This window comes from Ailuropoda melanoleuca, chromosome 8 (genome assembly GCF_002007445.2).
Source record: "Ailuropoda melanoleuca isolate Jingjing chromosome 8, ASM200744v2, whole genome shotgun sequence".
Classification (NCBI taxonomy): Eukaryota; Metazoa; Chordata; class Mammalia; order Carnivora; family Ursidae; genus Ailuropoda; species Ailuropoda melanoleuca.
This window is the reverse complement of record NC_048225.1, coordinates 612,981-629,437: the sequence shown is the minus strand read 5'-3', so window position 1 is coordinate 629,437 and position 16,457 is coordinate 612,981. Positions and strand designations below refer to the sequence as shown.

The following is a 16,457-nucleotide window of genomic DNA, read 5'->3' as shown; positions in this document are numbered from 1 at the left end:
GTCCTTAGGGACTTCTGATCATGTACCCACCAAAAGGATTTTGAAAAACTGTTCCCCTGCACATTTTTAACTTCACATTTGCAAAGCAACTGCAAAATGCAAACTGGGTATTTCATAATGAAACTGATGCGGCATGCTTCTCAAGGAATTCACTGGAACGCAAACACAGCCACGTGCTGACCCCCCATCACCATCAACACCTCTGCTCATCTTTAATAACTGCAAATATTCTATCCTTGCCTTTTGTCCTTGAACATTCTACTTCCCCCACAGAATTTTATTTATTTCATTTTCATTTTCATTCCAATATAGTTAACAGCATTACATTAGCGTCAGGTCCCCCCACAGAATTTTAATATATGTTTACCCCTATTTCTTTTTTTTTTTTTTAAGATTTTATTTATTTATTTGACAGAGATAGAGACAGCCAGCAAGAGAGGGAACACGCAGGGGGAGTGGGAGAGGAAGAAGCAGGCTCATAGCGGAGGAGCCTGATGTGGGGCTCGATCCCGTAACGCCGGGATCACGCCCTGAGCCAAAGGCAGATGCTTAACCGCTGTGCNATGCCACCCAGGCGCCCCTACCCCTATTTCTGAAATAAATATGTGCATAAGCTGAATTTAATTTTTTTCCTGTGATCCTAAGGCTCTGAGTGTTAAAAACGTCTCCTTGACTGCATTATTGATACTATTTTCAGTACATGTTGTACAGTGATCAAAACAATACAGATCACAGATGTTGATAATTACTAAAGATAAAAAGTCAAATTCTACAAATGCAATCTTAATGGGGGTTCAGGTGTGTGTTCCAAGGTATTAGGTATCGCTAGGATATGATCGGTTCAGCACAGGTTCTCTTCCATTTTTTCATTTCTAAAGATAAGTGTTGAAAACCTTTTCTACATAAATAAGTGTAGACAGGACCAGAAAAATGTTATTATGTCAATTTTTCACAATTTTTTAAATATACCCCAAAATCATTTAATGATCTTTAGTCAAAATTTATTTAGTTATCAGTAGACAACTCAATTTTGTTGAAATCACTAGCTTGGAAACCCCAGGCCTTTTGTTCCCAGATAGGGCTGCCAGAGTTAGCAAATGAAAATACAGGATATGGGGCACCTGGGTGGCTCAGTCAGTGAAGCATCTGCTTTCAGGTGAGGTCATGATCTCAGGGTCCTGGGATCAAGTCCCACGTCGGGCTCCCTGCTCAGTAAGGAGCCTGCTTCTCCCTCTGCCCCTCACCCCGCACACTTGTGCATGCTCGCTCGCTCTCTAATAAATATTTTAAAAATAAAATACAAGACACCTGGTTAAATATAAATTTGAGATAAATAATTTTTTGGTATAAGTTTGTCCCGTGCAATACATTATTCATTGTCTTACATTCAAATTTAACTGGATGTCTTATATTCCACCTGGCACCTCGATATCCAGATTTTAGAGTGATTCATTTTCTCAACACTAACACCAATTATTTCTAATTGTCCAGGAAGATTTTACACCCAGGGGGGATACACTGTTTTAAAACCCAACACGGGTGAGACGTGAGCCTGTCCTTTTAAGAAGAGAGCACCTTTCTGAAAAGCTTGGTGAGAAGACAGGACAGGTCTGGCCCCCTGAGCAGCTCTTGTTTTCAGGCTGATCAGTTTTAGGAAGAACTACATGTGGAAATTTAGGGTCAGGCTGTCAGGTCTCTGAGAACATTTGAGTTCCCATTTGCCCAAGACTAAACCTTTGTGCGGACCTGGTGAGCCTGCCCAAAGGAGCACATATCCCAATTTAAACACTAGGGCCTGGGGCACCTCGGTGGCTCTGCGAGGTAACTGTCCGACTCTTGATCTCAGCTCAGGTCTTGATCTCAGGGTCACGAGTTCAAGCCCTGCACTGGGCTCCACACTGGGTGTAGGTCTACTCCAAAAAAAAAAAAAAAAAAAAAAAGAAAAAAAAAAAAAAANAGGCCTGAGAAGTCCGGAGGGGACTGGGATTCCCATGTGCCTGAGACTCAGTGAGAGTTGAGAGCAGACCCGCCAGGGCCTGGAGTAGATCACTATGTCTCCTCTGCAACATTTCACACGACTTTAACAGGTGATTTTTTTTAAAGATTCCTTCATTTATTTTAGAGTGTGTGAACAGGGAGAGCGGCAGATGGAGAGGGAGGGAGAGAATCCCAAGACGATGTCCCGCTGAGGACGGAGCCTGTTGCCGGGCTTGATCTCACGACCCTGAGATCACGACCTGAGTCGAAACCAAGAGCCAGCAGCCCAACCGACTGAGCCACCCAGATGCCCCTAACTGTTGATTTTTTTTACAAGAATTGTTTTCCTGGAGCGCCTGGGTGGCACAGCGGTTAGGCGTCTGCCTTCGGCTCAGGGCGTGATCCCGGCGTTACGGGATCGAGCCCCACATCAGGCTCCTCCGCTATGAGCCTGCTTCTTCCTCTCCCACTCCCCCTGCTTGTCCCTCTCTCGCTGACTGTCTCATCTCTGTCAAATAAATAAATAAAATCTTTAAAAAAAAAAAAAAGAATTGTTTTCCTATAACAATTCTAAGTTGCAGATGAGCAAGGCCTGCGTATATTTTGTTCACATTATTCTAGCATCAGCAGGGCACCTGTAAATGGTGGGTGTTCAATAAATCTGTGTTGACTGACAAAAACAGAGTCAGTCTGTCCTCCTGGGCCTTCTGCATTCTAAACCCACACCCAATTTTTTAATATTGTAACCTACCTTATATTTGCCTTCTAACCCTGTGACTATCCCAAGTATCTTATATAAAACTTCCATTTTTCCTTCCAGCACCCACATATTACCTAAGTATATTTTCTCTCCAGGACTGTTTCAGACACAGAAGTAAGCAAGGAAATGCTTGAGGACACGACAAGATAGACACACGGGGCGACTTCTGTCTGGTCTACGAGCTTTCCTCCGCTGTCTGTGCGTAAGCCAGCGTGAGAGGCCTGTCCACCCCATGCCTGCTTTGGAAACTTGATCACCACTGCTGTGTTCTCAATATCCTGTTATTAGATAATTTTAAAACATTCTTTTCCCTTGAGGGTAATCATGACGAACAACTACTCTTTCTCTGGAAGGAGTTTCACAGGGTAGAAAGGCTGTAAGGACTTCAGTCCCAGCCCAACACCATTTCACTGTAAGTTGTTACATTTTTAGCTAAAGAGATAACATTCCGCCCAGGACTCAAGAACTGAAAGCAAAAGTTAAATGAAACAAAGGGGACATGCTGTTCTGATTCCAAAGTAAATACGAAAGTCATCATGAGTGCCGGGGATTTCCTGGTCTGTGGGCAACTTTTAACTTGCAAATAACACCATCAGAGTAGCCCTGGACAAGGAAGTCTCTCGTAACAGCCAGATCTGTCCCACAGCGAGCACGTTTGCCCTTCTCGCGGGCGGCATACCTGGGATTTCTTGGTCCTGAGAGTACTTGACGGCCATCGTTGACACAGTTCGAAGTCGCCCAAGTGGAGATCAAGAACACTTTCCATCACCCCAGAAAACTCCTTCATGCCTCTTTCCGGGGAACGCTGATCTAGACACCCCGTCCCCGGCCTCAAGCACTGCTATGATTGGCGTCATGGCGGCTTCGGTTTGCTTGTCGGACTTCACATAAATGCAATTGTCCGGCTTCTTTCACTCACCACGCTTGTCGTTTCATCCACATGCCAGCGCATATTAGTAGCCTGTTGTCTTCACTGACGAACAGTACCCCACTGGATAAATACACCCTGATTTGTGTCTCCATCCTGCTGAGGGACATTGGGTCACTTCCCGATTTGACCCTTTATGAAGGGTGAAGCTAGGAACATTTTGGTTCAAGTCCTCTGTGAATCTCTGGATTCATTTCTGTTTTCTTTTCTACGCACCTGGACAAGGAACTGTGTATTTTTTGTTTTTATGAGGAATTGCCAAAAACTTTTACAAAGTGTTTACAGCATTTACACTCTGAGAATTCTAGCTGCTGAACACCCCTCCTAAGACTTAGTATTGTCACTTTCTAAATTTGACCTCTTCTGTTGCGTATGTACCACTATCTCATTATGCTTCTAATTTTTATTTCCTGGTAATTAATGATGTTGAATATACTTTCATATGCTCTTTCTTGACTTAGAAATCAACCTCTCTGAAGTGACTGTTCAAATCTTCCAGTTTTAAACCGAACATATTGACTTATTATTTTTTAAGATTTATTTATTTATTTTAGAGAGAGAGGTGGCGAGAGTGAGCACACGCTCGTGCAAGCAGGAGGAGGGACAGACAGGGAGGGAGGGAGAATCCCAAGCAGGCTCCATGTTCAGCGCGGAACCCAACGCAGGGCTCGATCTCACAACCCAGAGATCATGACCTGAGCAGAAATCAAGAGTCAGACACTTAACCGACTGAGACCCCAGGTGCCCCCAAATTTTATTATTGATTTAAGGGAGTTCTTTACATATTCTGGGTATGAGTCCTCTGTTATGTACATTGTGATTATTTTCTCCAAGTTGGTGGCTTGCCCTTTCCTTTACTAACAGTTTCTTTTAATGAGTAGAATATGTTAATTCTGATGGAGACTAAGTTAACAATATTTTCTTTTATGTAGAGTGCATTTTATATCCCATTTAAGAAATGGGGCGCCTGGGTGGTGCAGTCGTTAAGCGTCTGCCTTTGGCTCAGGGCGTGGTCCCGGGGTTCTGGGATAGAGCCCCACATCGGGCTTCTCCGCTGGAAGCCTGCTTCTTCCTCTCCCACTCCCCCTGCTTGTGTTCCCTCTCTCGCTGGCTGTCTCTCTCTCTCGCTGTCAAATAAATAAATAAATAAAATCTTTAAAAAAAAAAAGAAATCTTTATCTACCTCAAGGTCATAAAGGTTTTCTTCTATGGTTTCTTTTAGAAGCTGTGATATTAGCTTTTGCACTTAGGACTATGATTCATCTCAGATTAATTTTTGCACATGCTGTGAGTTGAGGGCCAAGGTTCATTTTTTTTTCCTGAACATTGTTCCAACACAATTTATTGAAAAGTTCCCTTCCCCATTGAATTGCTTTACTTACTGTCTTTGTCAAAAATCAATTGGACTATATTATATGTGGAGGTTTCTTTCTGAACTCTGTGTTCTGTTCATCTATTTCTCTATCCTTATAACAATAAAATACTGTATTGATCACTGTAGCTTTAAAGTAAGCATTGAGGGGAGCCTGGGTGGCTCAGTCGTTAAGCATCTGCCTTCAGCTCAGGTCATGATCCCAGAGTCCCGGGATCGAGCCCCACATCAGGCTCCCTCCTCTGCCGGGAGCCTGCTTCTCCTCTCCCACTCCCCCTGCTTGTGTTCCCTCTCTCGCTGTCTCTCTCTGTCAAATAAATAAATAGAATCTTTTAAAAAAATATAAAGTAAGCACTGATATCAAAAAAAAATAAAGCAAGCACTGATCATTCGAACTTTGTTTTTCTTCAATGTTGTCTTGGCTGAGTCCTTTAAATGTTTACATAATTTTTAGAACTGTGAATATATTTTTAAAAGTTGCAGGGACTGTGATTAGTATCATGTTCAACCTTTGATCAGTTTCAGAAGTATTGACATTTCCTTGTTACTGAGTCTTCTAATCTATGAGCAAAGTATAGCCCTCCAGCTATTTGCCTTCTTTAATTTCCTTGTCTTTTATTGTAATTATTGCTAAGTATTTCATAGTTTTATGCTATTGTAAATTTTTTTTTAATTTAGATCTTCAGTTGGTAAAAGTATTTTAAAATTGTGTGTCCGGTTATTTGTTGTTAGTAAGTGGAAATAAAATCAATTTTAGTATAAGGGTCTTTTATCCTGCTGCCTTGATAAATTCACTTACTGCAGTCATTTGTTAGCTTCTTCTGGGTTTTCCTTAGCAAGCTGTCACATCATCAATAGATACAAACAACTGTATTTCTTCCCTTCCTGTTTTATTCCTTTTACTTTATTTTTTCTTGCTTTATGGTACAGGTCGGGACCTCTAGCACGATGATGAAGAGACTTGCTTATCAACAACCCCCGGCCTCATTCTGGACCTTGGGGAGACAGTGACATTAGTTACAGATATCTCATAGGCATTCTTTATCAGATTGAGGCGGTTTCTTTCCATTCTTAGTTTACAGACGGCTTTTTTAAAATAAAAAATGGGAGCTATATGTATAGAGCTCATCATGCAGTTTTCCTGTTTATTCTGTTAATATGGAGAATTGCACCGATTGATTTATGAGAATCAAACCAACCCTTAATTTCTAGGATAAACTCCACTTGCTCATGATGTCATATCCTTGTTATATATTGCTGGATTTAATTTCCTAATATTGTACTCAGGGTTTTTTGGGGGGGGAGGGGCAGAGAGCGAGAATCCCAAGCAGGCTCCATGCTCAGCACGGAGCCCAAAGCAGGGCTCAATCCCATGACACTGAGATCACAACCTGAGATGACGTCAAGAGTCGGACACTTAACCCACTGAGCCACCCAGGCACCCGTGTTCAAGATTTTTTTTTTTGTCATCTCTACACCCAATGTGGGCTTGAACTCACAATCCCAAGATCAAGAGTAGCGTACTCTACAGACCCAGCCCACCAGCTGCCCGTTGTTTAGGATTTGTGAGTTGAAGGTGAAGAAGGAGAGATATAAGGGGGGAAATGGAAATGCGTCAGTTAAGATTCCAGGAGAACATTGAACATCACTAGAACAAACTACTGAAATCTGGTAGAGAAGGTAAGAACTAATTAAAAGTCAACAGTTTATACTAAACTCACGATGTTGCTGAGTGGAGAAAATGACGGTGAATTTCACTAACGACACTCAATCCCGCGACATCAGTCTTCCTGGAAGAGTCAGAGCGCCACAGTACCTACGGCAGGGGCGCCTGCCTTGCGTCTGCCAGGGCACGGCTCTGGAGCAGGGCGGGCTGTGAGCGCCTCGTGGCCCCTGCCGACTTGGGTTTCGGTGCACAGGGAGAGAAAGCAGGCTAACTCCCAGCTGGAGGCTAAAGGACTGGACCTGTCCTTACAGGAGCCAAACAGCCGGACAGGAGACAGTGTTGGGACTGACAGGCCCCTGGGCTGACTGTGACACAACTCTGAGACGAGGGAAGCTTGTGCAGAGCAAAAGAACGGGTCGAAGAAGAAGCCGGAGCGAAGTTGTGGGAGAGAGAGCACATCTAGACGGCCGTCTGTGCACGGGAGGGCTTGGGGTAGACTGTTCCCTGTTCTCAAAGCTTCCAGCTGCCCCGACTCCATGCCTGCATAGCTTTGAGCGTCTGACATCCAGAAGCTGCAGTGATCAATTCCAGATGCCTACACCCTCATTCTACCATTTCCTCTACTGATAAGAGGTAGGAAGAGGAACCTAGGGAAACGCCAGGATTCTCGGGGCCTCGCCTGCTGTCGTTGAAGAGAGGCTGTGGGGTCCAGCCCTTCTCTCAGTGGCCCTGGACAAGGCCAGAGAGAGGGGTTCAGTACAGACGCTCAGGAGACGCTGACTCGCAGGCTTGTGTACTTGGTTCTGGCCTTGAGCAAATGCAAAATGTGCACGGATAGGCCTTCCCAAGTTGGGAGCAACAGAAACGACAGTTGTGGTTGCCATAGTCTTACAACCTCTGCACTGAATGGGCATAAAATCTGCTCCGAACAAAAAAATTGAAACTGTCTAGGAAATTGGAGGCACCCTTGGCTTGGTGAGTCAGGGGCCTGAGGTAGACGAATGCAGTTGCAGTGGACGGAGGTCACGGCCCAGCCGCGTAAGTCCGCAGCTGGCTGGTCTGGCTCTGAGCTCTGCCTTCCCCTTCCTAGCGTGTGGCTGCAGCAGACATCACTGGTGCTCACCCCACATCCCCTTTCCCTCCCCGTGCACCCAAATGCCACGAGCAGTTTACGCCGGCGACCTACCCTGGAGCATGACGCGCAGTCGACGTGAGTCTGAGCCGCTCCCACGGCTGCTACCTCGCCTGCTCTTCCCCCTGCAGATCCCGTGAGGCTAGACCCCTTCCTTGTCCAGCCCACTCTCCCTGCTGGATCCTGCGGCCCTCCTTTGCCACGGGCTTTCCTCAAGAGCCGTTCAGCCTTAAGAGATCCTGAGTCCTGAGTCCCGTGCCAGCTTCTGCAACAGAGTGGCACCTGCAGCGGACGGCCCCATCTGCACCCATTCACACCCCAGCTGCAGAACGGGCACACAGTTCTGAAGAGTGTCGTCAGGATTCACTGCACTGATACTCGTGAGGTTCCGAGAAGAGTGTCCGGCACACAGAGCTCAGCAACGTCGGGGCTTATCACGAGAGGTCAGCGCCGTCAGATATAAAGATACGGCAGTTCTGTGTCACACTTTCCAGAACGCCTGCTTAGTGCGGCTGTTTGAGGAATGATGCTTGTCAGGCTAAGTCAGTGTCACCACTGGTTGCAGGGGACGTGGTCCGTAGTGTCAGGGTTTCACAGCAACCGCCACCACACCTGCAACAAACAGACTCGCAGCGGGACCCGTCCGAGGAGAGGAAGTACACACTCCATGTCCCTCCCCCATGCCTGTCAGTAGAGCGATAATTAAATAAGTCATGCTTGGACCATGGAACATTACGCAGCGACATAAAGAGTACGTTTGACAGAAGCAAATTTGAATTCTTTCTGGAGAATGCCTCCTCAAAGTGGGCCTCAAAAACCCACTGATAGCGCCCCAGCGGACATGAGCCCCCAGGTAAGGGTCACAACACACCCAGAGTCCTCAAATATTAAAGAAGTACATCTAATATGCTTACAGAAATAGAAGAGAGAATTGAACAAAACAAGACAAAATCAGAGAGGGAGACAAACCACGAGAGACTCTGGGCACGGGAAACAGACTGAGGGTTACAGAATGGGGGATGGGGTAACGGGGGATGGGCACGAAGGACGGCACATGATGTGATGAGCCCTGGGTGTTACATGCGACAGACGAATCACTGAGCTCTACCTCTGAAAGTAGTAATACGCTGTATGTTAATTAATTGAATTTAAAATAAAATTAAATTAAAAAAAGAAAAGAGGGAATTGAAAACAGGGATAAAGAGCAAGAAATTATAAAAAATAAACAGGCATATTTGTTAAAGGACAGAATAGAACTTCCAGACATTGAAAAATAATTACTGAAATTAAAACCTTAATGAGATAATTACACTGCTAATGAAGAGGTAGCGAGAGAGTCAATGACCTTGACGCACAACCTATGGAGAGTGCGAGACCGCGGCACCGAGAGATGAAGAAACAGGAAAACGAACACATTAGACACGGGGAATTTGTCCAATTCCAGACCCAGAAAGAGATAATAAAGAGACGGGGGAAATCCAATATAAAGTAGTGGCTGAGAGCTTCCCAGAAACTGCGAAAGGCTGAGACTCCGTAATTTAAGGCGGCAAGTGCTCCATTAAGCCACAATCAAACCGAAACCACCCTGAATATTCAAGGACAGAGGAGTTTCAGACAGGCTTGAAAAGTCCTTTACAACTGCCAGTGAGAGCTTTGATTCTCAGGAACACGTCAGAGATAACTTCGTGGCTCACCTTGCCGGTAAATGTCACCTCTCAGAAGCACAGGAAGTGGTAACGTCTGACCCTCATCGTCACCAACGTGGAAGAAAACAGCTGAGAAGTAACAAACAAAAGGACCTTGAGAGACGAGAGCAGTGCTATTGTTGTTTTCCGTTTCTGTTTTTAACATGGCCATTGTAGGTTGCCTTCTGTGGCAAACGGACCCTCAGACGCAGACTGTGTGCAGGTGGGTGATGGGGCGTCACTTTCAGACATGACTCCTTTCGGCTCCTCTTGGGCCCTGCAGAGGGTCTCCCGAGCGCCACCAGCAGGCAGCACTCCCACAGCTGCGCAGCGAGTGACTGCACGGCAGAGGATCTGGACAGCATGACAGGTTCACCGCGACGGCCCAGGGGGAGAACGCTTCCTGCATCTACCCTTGAGGAACATACATTCCAGAACAGTTAAAGGATCCAGAGAAAACCGTAACAACAGGAGATCGGTAGCCGGCAGAGCACTCATCCATTCGACAAATATTTAAGCCAGACTTACTGTTGTCAAACTTGGTGCACCAGACTGCAGAAACAGTGAGGAATAACAGATAGTCCTGACTAGCGGTGTGAAGCCGGCCACTGCCTGCTGGCGAGGGTCGATCCTAAGTATTTCCTCCCATCTCCCAGGGACGTCCAGTTGGTAGCTTGAAATGGGCCACATGGAAGAATTTACACCATGGAAACTGGAAAAAGCTACAAAACAGAGTTTTTTACCCCCACAGCCAATTGTTAAACATGCCTAATACCGCAGCTCTCTTCTGAGCTGATAACGCAGCGGAACGTAAAGGTGAGAACTGCCGCTCTGCCTCTGGTTACACACCCACGTGTATGAAAGCTGCGTTACAGACACTCCTAGATTGTGACAAGAGCCTCAGACTCACGCTGTCCAATGGAAATATGCGAGCCACATATAGAATTTAAAATTTTCTAGTAGCCATATTTTTTAAAAGGTAAAAAGAGTGAAATTGTCATTATATATTTTATTTAACTCAATATATCCAGATTATCATTTCAACATGTAATCAATACAAAAATATTTTGCTTTTTAATACATTTTCAAGATCCATATGTATTTTATGCTTACGGCACATCTCAATTCAGATGCTAAATTTAGGAGTTGGGAAGATGGTGGAGTAGGAGGACCCCAGACTTACCTCGTCCCATGGACACAACTAAATAACTGCCAAATCATCCTAAATAGCCCAGAAATCGACCTGAAGACAGACAGAACAAACTCCCCACTAAAGAGAGAAAAGGGGCCACATCGGAGAAGGTAGGAAGAGCGGAGACACAGTTCGGGGAACAAAGAGCCACCACGGTAGGGAGGGAGCTGTGGCTGTGGAGAAAAGTAAGACAGACTAGCACACAGGGGAGCCCACCTGCTGGGAAAACAGAGGGGCTGATTTTTATGAGTTCTTGCAACCAGCGGGGCTTCAATGCTAGAGCTCTAAAGATCAGCGGGCTGGGCTTGGGAGAGCCAGAGAGAAGGCAATGCAAACAGCCTGCAGACATAAGTGGGGAAACAGCTGTCTGAAGAGTGCCTGGGGCACACAGTAGGGAGGTTATGTGCTCATCTCAGAGTGTCCCAGAGAGACAGTGTTCATACAGAGACCCCTCTGGGAACAAAGGAACTGGCCGGCACCATTTCCCTCCTCCACCCCTTAGCATAAGCCACCAACACTTGCTTACCCCAAGCCCCCCCAACCCCCCGCAACGCAGTGGAACCACTCCACCCAGTCACCCTTGCCTCAGTCCCACCGCAGCAGGCCCCTCCCCCAGAAGACTGGCCCAAGCCCTTGCTTACACCATGTCTCCCAACCCGGGAGTTTTGCAGGGCAACAGGCCTCATTTCACAACAGACCAGAGCACGCTTAGTTAAAACTTGCCACATTCAGGTCAGGGACCAGACACTGCCCACACAGGCAAACAGCCTCTGAAGATGACTGGCCTGAAGAATGAAGTGGCCAGGACATAAGAGCAGGGCACATGCAGCACACACTGGAGACACTCCCTGAAGTGCCAGGCCCTGGGGAATAGGGGACACGACACTGCAGGCCCTCTTCTTCATAAGGTCATTACCCTCACATGTAGAAGACAGCTCACTTTCCTAACACACAGAAATAGACACAGAGAGGCAGACAGAAAGAGGAAACAAAGAAATTTATGAAAGACAAGGTCACAGCCAGAGATGTAAGTGAAACAGATATAAGTAACATGGCTGATAGAGAATTTAAGTAATAATCATAAGGATACTCACTGGACTTGAGAAAAGGATGGAAGACCTAAGTGAGACCCGTAACACAGAGATAAGGAATAACATAGCAGAGAAAAGGGCTCAATAAATGAATGAGAAACACTCTTGATAGAACATCAGGCTAGAAGAAGCACAGGAACAAATTCATGACCGAGAAAAAAGAGCAATGGAAGGTCATCGAGCTGAACAAAAGAGAGAAAAAAGAATTAAGTAAAATGAGCTCAGACTCAGGGAACTCAGTGACTCCATCAAATGTAGTAACATTGGTATAACGTGAGTCCCATAAGAAGAAGAGAAAAGGAGGCAGAACATTTATGTGAAGAAATAGCAGCTGAAAACTTCCCTAATCTGGGGAAGGAAACAGAAATCCAGATCCAGGAGGTACAGAGAACCCCCAACAAAATAAAAAAAAAAGCAGATTCACATGACGACATAACATAATTAAAACAGCAAAAAGTAGTGATAAAGAAAAAATTTTAAAAGCAGCAAGACAAAAGAAGACACATTCAAGGGAAACCCCATCAGACTAGCATGGGATTTTTCAGCAGAAACTTGGCAGCCCAGAAGAGAGTGGCATGAGATATTCACAGCGCTGAACGGGGGAAAATCTGCAGCCAAGAATACTCTATCTAACTCAAGAATGCTCTGACAGCAACGCTGTCATTCAGGACAGAAGGAGAGACAAAGAGTTTCCGAGTTGCAAAATTTACATCAAAATACTTGAACTGTATTAGATTTTGAAAAATTCATAGTTGAAAAAGTAGATTCACATACCCAAGTTTTTCCAAACATACTTAAAATTTTCAAATAACTAAACCAAATATGAGGTTTATTTTCTTTTAATATTCATATTCACATTGACAAAACTTACTCATCTTTTCTAAAAATTGATTTGACTTTGAGGGAAAAGCATATCCAGTGGTGATGATGCTTTGCAGTTCAGTCTGGAAGGGTATATCGCCAACACCAAACAAGGAACCGCGTTCTCCACAATCACGGACCCTATAAGATCTGGATATGTTCTTCATATTTGAGTGAATTTATAGTGGGTTCAGCAGTATGCTACAGTTTTTAGAATTATATAAGAAAACTGGCGAATTGCTATTTTTTGGATTGTTCAATGTGAGAAAACAACATTGCCACTTATGCTAAAAGATGGCAGATTTGCACAACATGTCACAGGTTAGCTCCCACTTCAGAAGAACCAGCCATTGCTGGCATGACCATTATACCTTTCGATCTGGGTGGACATGTCAAGCTGGAAGAGTGTGGAAATACGACCTTCCTGCCACCAAGTGCTGTTGTACTTCTGGTGGACAGTGCAGACCATGAAGTGGTCAACTGAATTTGATTCACTAATGATAGATGAAACCACTGCTAATGTGCCTACAGGGATTCTCAGGAATGAGATCGACAGACACGAGGCTGTCAGTGAAGAGAGGTTATGGGAGATGTTTGGTTCATATGACCAGACAACAGGCAAGTGCAGTGTATCTCCGAAAGAACTGAATGTCCAATCCTTACAAGTTTTTGTGTGCACTGTGCTCAAAAGACAAGGTTACAGAGAAGGTTTCCACTGGATGGCATGTACCTCGATTAAACACTAACCTGCCTTAGTTCCAGGTCTGGCCATCTGGGTCTACTCGGAGATTTGATCTCATACACGGACAACTTGAATTCCATAGATTTTTGTTGGCAACAAAACATGTTTCATAGATTATTAACATTATATCAAACTTAATTTAAGTGAGAATTGAAAACTGATTCAAGTAAGTTTGAATATCATAATGTTAGCTTTCCAATTCCATTAAAATAGTTTTTACAGTTTATAAGCTGACATTACCCTCAGTGCCATTTATAAAGAGCAACTTTCCAGCAGTACATCTGAAACACTTAACAACACAAAACTACAAATAATAACTATATTTAAAAGCTCATGTTAAAATCTGTATGCACTCTCTTTGAACTAGTTTTTAAATTTTAGATTATATGTGCACCTATCTTAAGTGTACAGTTAATAATTAGTTTGATTGAGGGTGGCTCAATCAGTTAAGCCTCTGACTTGTGGTTTTGGCTCAGGTCCTGATCTCGGGGTTGTGAGATCAAGCCCCACATCAGGCTCTGTCCTTGGTGGGGCGGGGGGGGGGGTTCTGCTTGAGACTCTCCCTCTCCCTCTGCCCCTACCCCCTGCACATGAATGCTCTGTCCCTCTAAAATAAATAGATAAATCTTTTTTAAAAAAATAATAATTAGCTTGATTGATGATTACACAACACCTTACAGTTCTCAGTAATGTTTTTCCTTCTGTAAATGGCATGCAGTAAAACAAACTCTCATGTTTGGCCCCCCTAAAAAAAAAAACCATAACAATTTCAAAACTATGTCTGTCAAAGTGTAGTCAATTCACTAACATGACAGTTCATTGCATACACTGAAAAGCAATTCTACGTTGATGCAAGGGTATGAAATTCCAGTTATAAGATGAATAAATTCTAAGGATCTGATGTGCAATGTGGGATCACAGTTAACAATATTGTATTGTTGGGGCACCTGGATGGCTCAGTCGGTTGAGCACCTGACTCTTGATTTTGACTCAGGTCACGATCTCAGGGTTGTGAGATCGAGGCCCGCATTGGGCTCCATGCTCAGCACGGAGTCTGTTTGTCCCTGCCACCGCCCCCCCCACTCTTCTCCCCCCACTCACACACTCTCTCTCTAATAATAAAAAATTACTGTATAATACGCTTGCAAGTCACTAAGAGGGTAGATCTTAAATGTTCTCAACACCTACCACCCCAAAAAAAGGAAGTAAGTGAAGGGATGGACGTGTTAACTCACCTTATCACACAATCATCACACCGTACACCTTAAGCTTACACAATATTACACGTCAAGTACATCTCAACAAAGCTAGGGGTAAAACAAAAGAAAAGCAACTCTAAACTTATTAATAACAAAGTGTTTAATATTTTTTTAAGTAGGTCCCACACCCAGTGTGGAGCCCAGTGCAGGGCTTGAACTCATGACCCTGAGATCATGACCTGAGCTGAGATCAAGAGTCAAGACGCTTAACCAACTGAGCCACCCAGGCACCCCCTTCTGGTTTTGTTGCTTTTTTCAGCCAATTACAGAACAGTGTTGATTATGGTTAAAATATTCTACATATTAATTCATGTTAGAAAAATGTGTAGAGCCGTTATTGACTTGTACTATGAAAAATTTAATATCCGTGTTAATTCTCATACATATAGAGCTAAGTTACAAAGAAGCTTTTCCGCTGCTTGGAGCTTCACGGTCTGCTTGCTCATATGCAGTGTGGGATGAGTGAGAACACAGAAATCATGCTGCCAGGTTTTGTCTTTGATTATTGAACATTCAGCAAACATTCTCGCTTCAAGAAAATCTTGACTGGTCATAGGAATAAAAGCCACAGCACAAGAAACATAGTCAGTGATATTATCATAGTGTTTTTGGTGATAGACGGTAGTTCCATCGAGGTGAGCACAGCACAATGTGTAAACGTGTCCAGTCACTAGGTTGGACACCTGAAACTGATGTAACAGTGTGTGTCAACTATACTCAAATGAAAAAAATTATTTAAACAAAGAGAATCTTGAATTGGAGTTAACAAGAATCTAAATCTCTGTAAAAATCTTCCACAGGTCAACTAACGGACGTTGGTAAACCACCCGAGACCGTCCCACTCGGCGCCTTGTACTTCCTGCAACAGTTCCGTCCAGTGGGGCTGATTTGTAGCGTTTGTATGTACACACGGAACAACTGTAGTAACCATCCATGACACTTTCCATGAGCCTGATTCAGAAAACCGAGTAAAAAATATTTTCAATATGGATCACCTGGTGAAACAAAGCAGCAAGGGAAACATCAGTCTCTTGTTTTAAAATTCCTATAAATCTACACTTTTGACCTACTAACTGAAGCTGTTAAATAGAAACTAATATTCTTCCATATTTATCTGAGATTCTTTGATAGTCTTAAAAGGTTCAAATATATCTATGTCAGAGTTTGACTTTGTGTCTGTGAGTTAAGAATACTTCTTCATAAATCTGGAAGTCCTTCAAGACGAAACATACCCAAAGTATTAACTGGGCACGACTCATCTAAAACTAAAAAACAAAACAAAACAAAATTTGCAATCTTACAAATTTTGAATCAATTGATCTTTGAAATTCTTTAAGAACGCTTGTGCTCTGGGGCGCCTGGGTGGCACAGCGGTTAAGCGTCTGCCTTCGGCTCAGGGCGTGATCTCGGCATTCTGGGATCGAGCCCCACATCAGGCTCCTCTGCTATGAGCCTGCTTCTTCCTCTCCCACTCCCCCTGCTTGTGTTCCCTCTCTCACTGGCTGTCTCTATCTCTGTCAAATAAATAAATAAAATCTTTAAAAGAATAATAATAAAAATAAAAAAAAGGAAATGGTCTCAAGTTCCATTTTTAGAGCATAAATTCTATAGAAGTGACAGGAATGTTTCTAGTATTCTGTCATATGTGATGAAAGATCGATAGATACTCATTAACAAATTAAGAAAATTATTTCGGGGCACCTGGGTGGCTCAGTCGTTGGGCGTCTGCCTTCGGCTCAGGGCGTGATCCCGGCGTTATGGGATCGAGCCCCACATCAGGCTCCTCTGCTAT

General features: G+C 44.1%; 1 protein-coding gene and 1 pseudogene across 1 annotated transcript in view; one reads left to right on the top strand and one right to left on the bottom strand.

Moving 5' to 3' along the window:
* Positions 1-2,457: 2,457 nt before the first annotated feature.
* LOC117803300 overlaps positions 2,458-16,457 on the bottom strand; it is a 27,273-nt gene continuing 13,273 nt past the window's right edge. Inside the window, exons 5-8 of the mRNA XM_034665643.1 lie at positions 10,049-10,242; positions 9,530-9,610; positions 7,890-8,519; positions 2,458-3,893 (exon numbers count right to left, since the gene is read on the bottom strand). The gene's annotated coding sequence lies outside the window, so the exon portion shown is untranslated. The remainder of the gene's footprint in view (positions 3,894-7,889; positions 8,520-9,529; positions 9,611-10,048; positions 10,243-16,457) is intronic.
* On the top strand, positions 12,821-13,410 carry LOC117803290 (annotated as a pseudogene).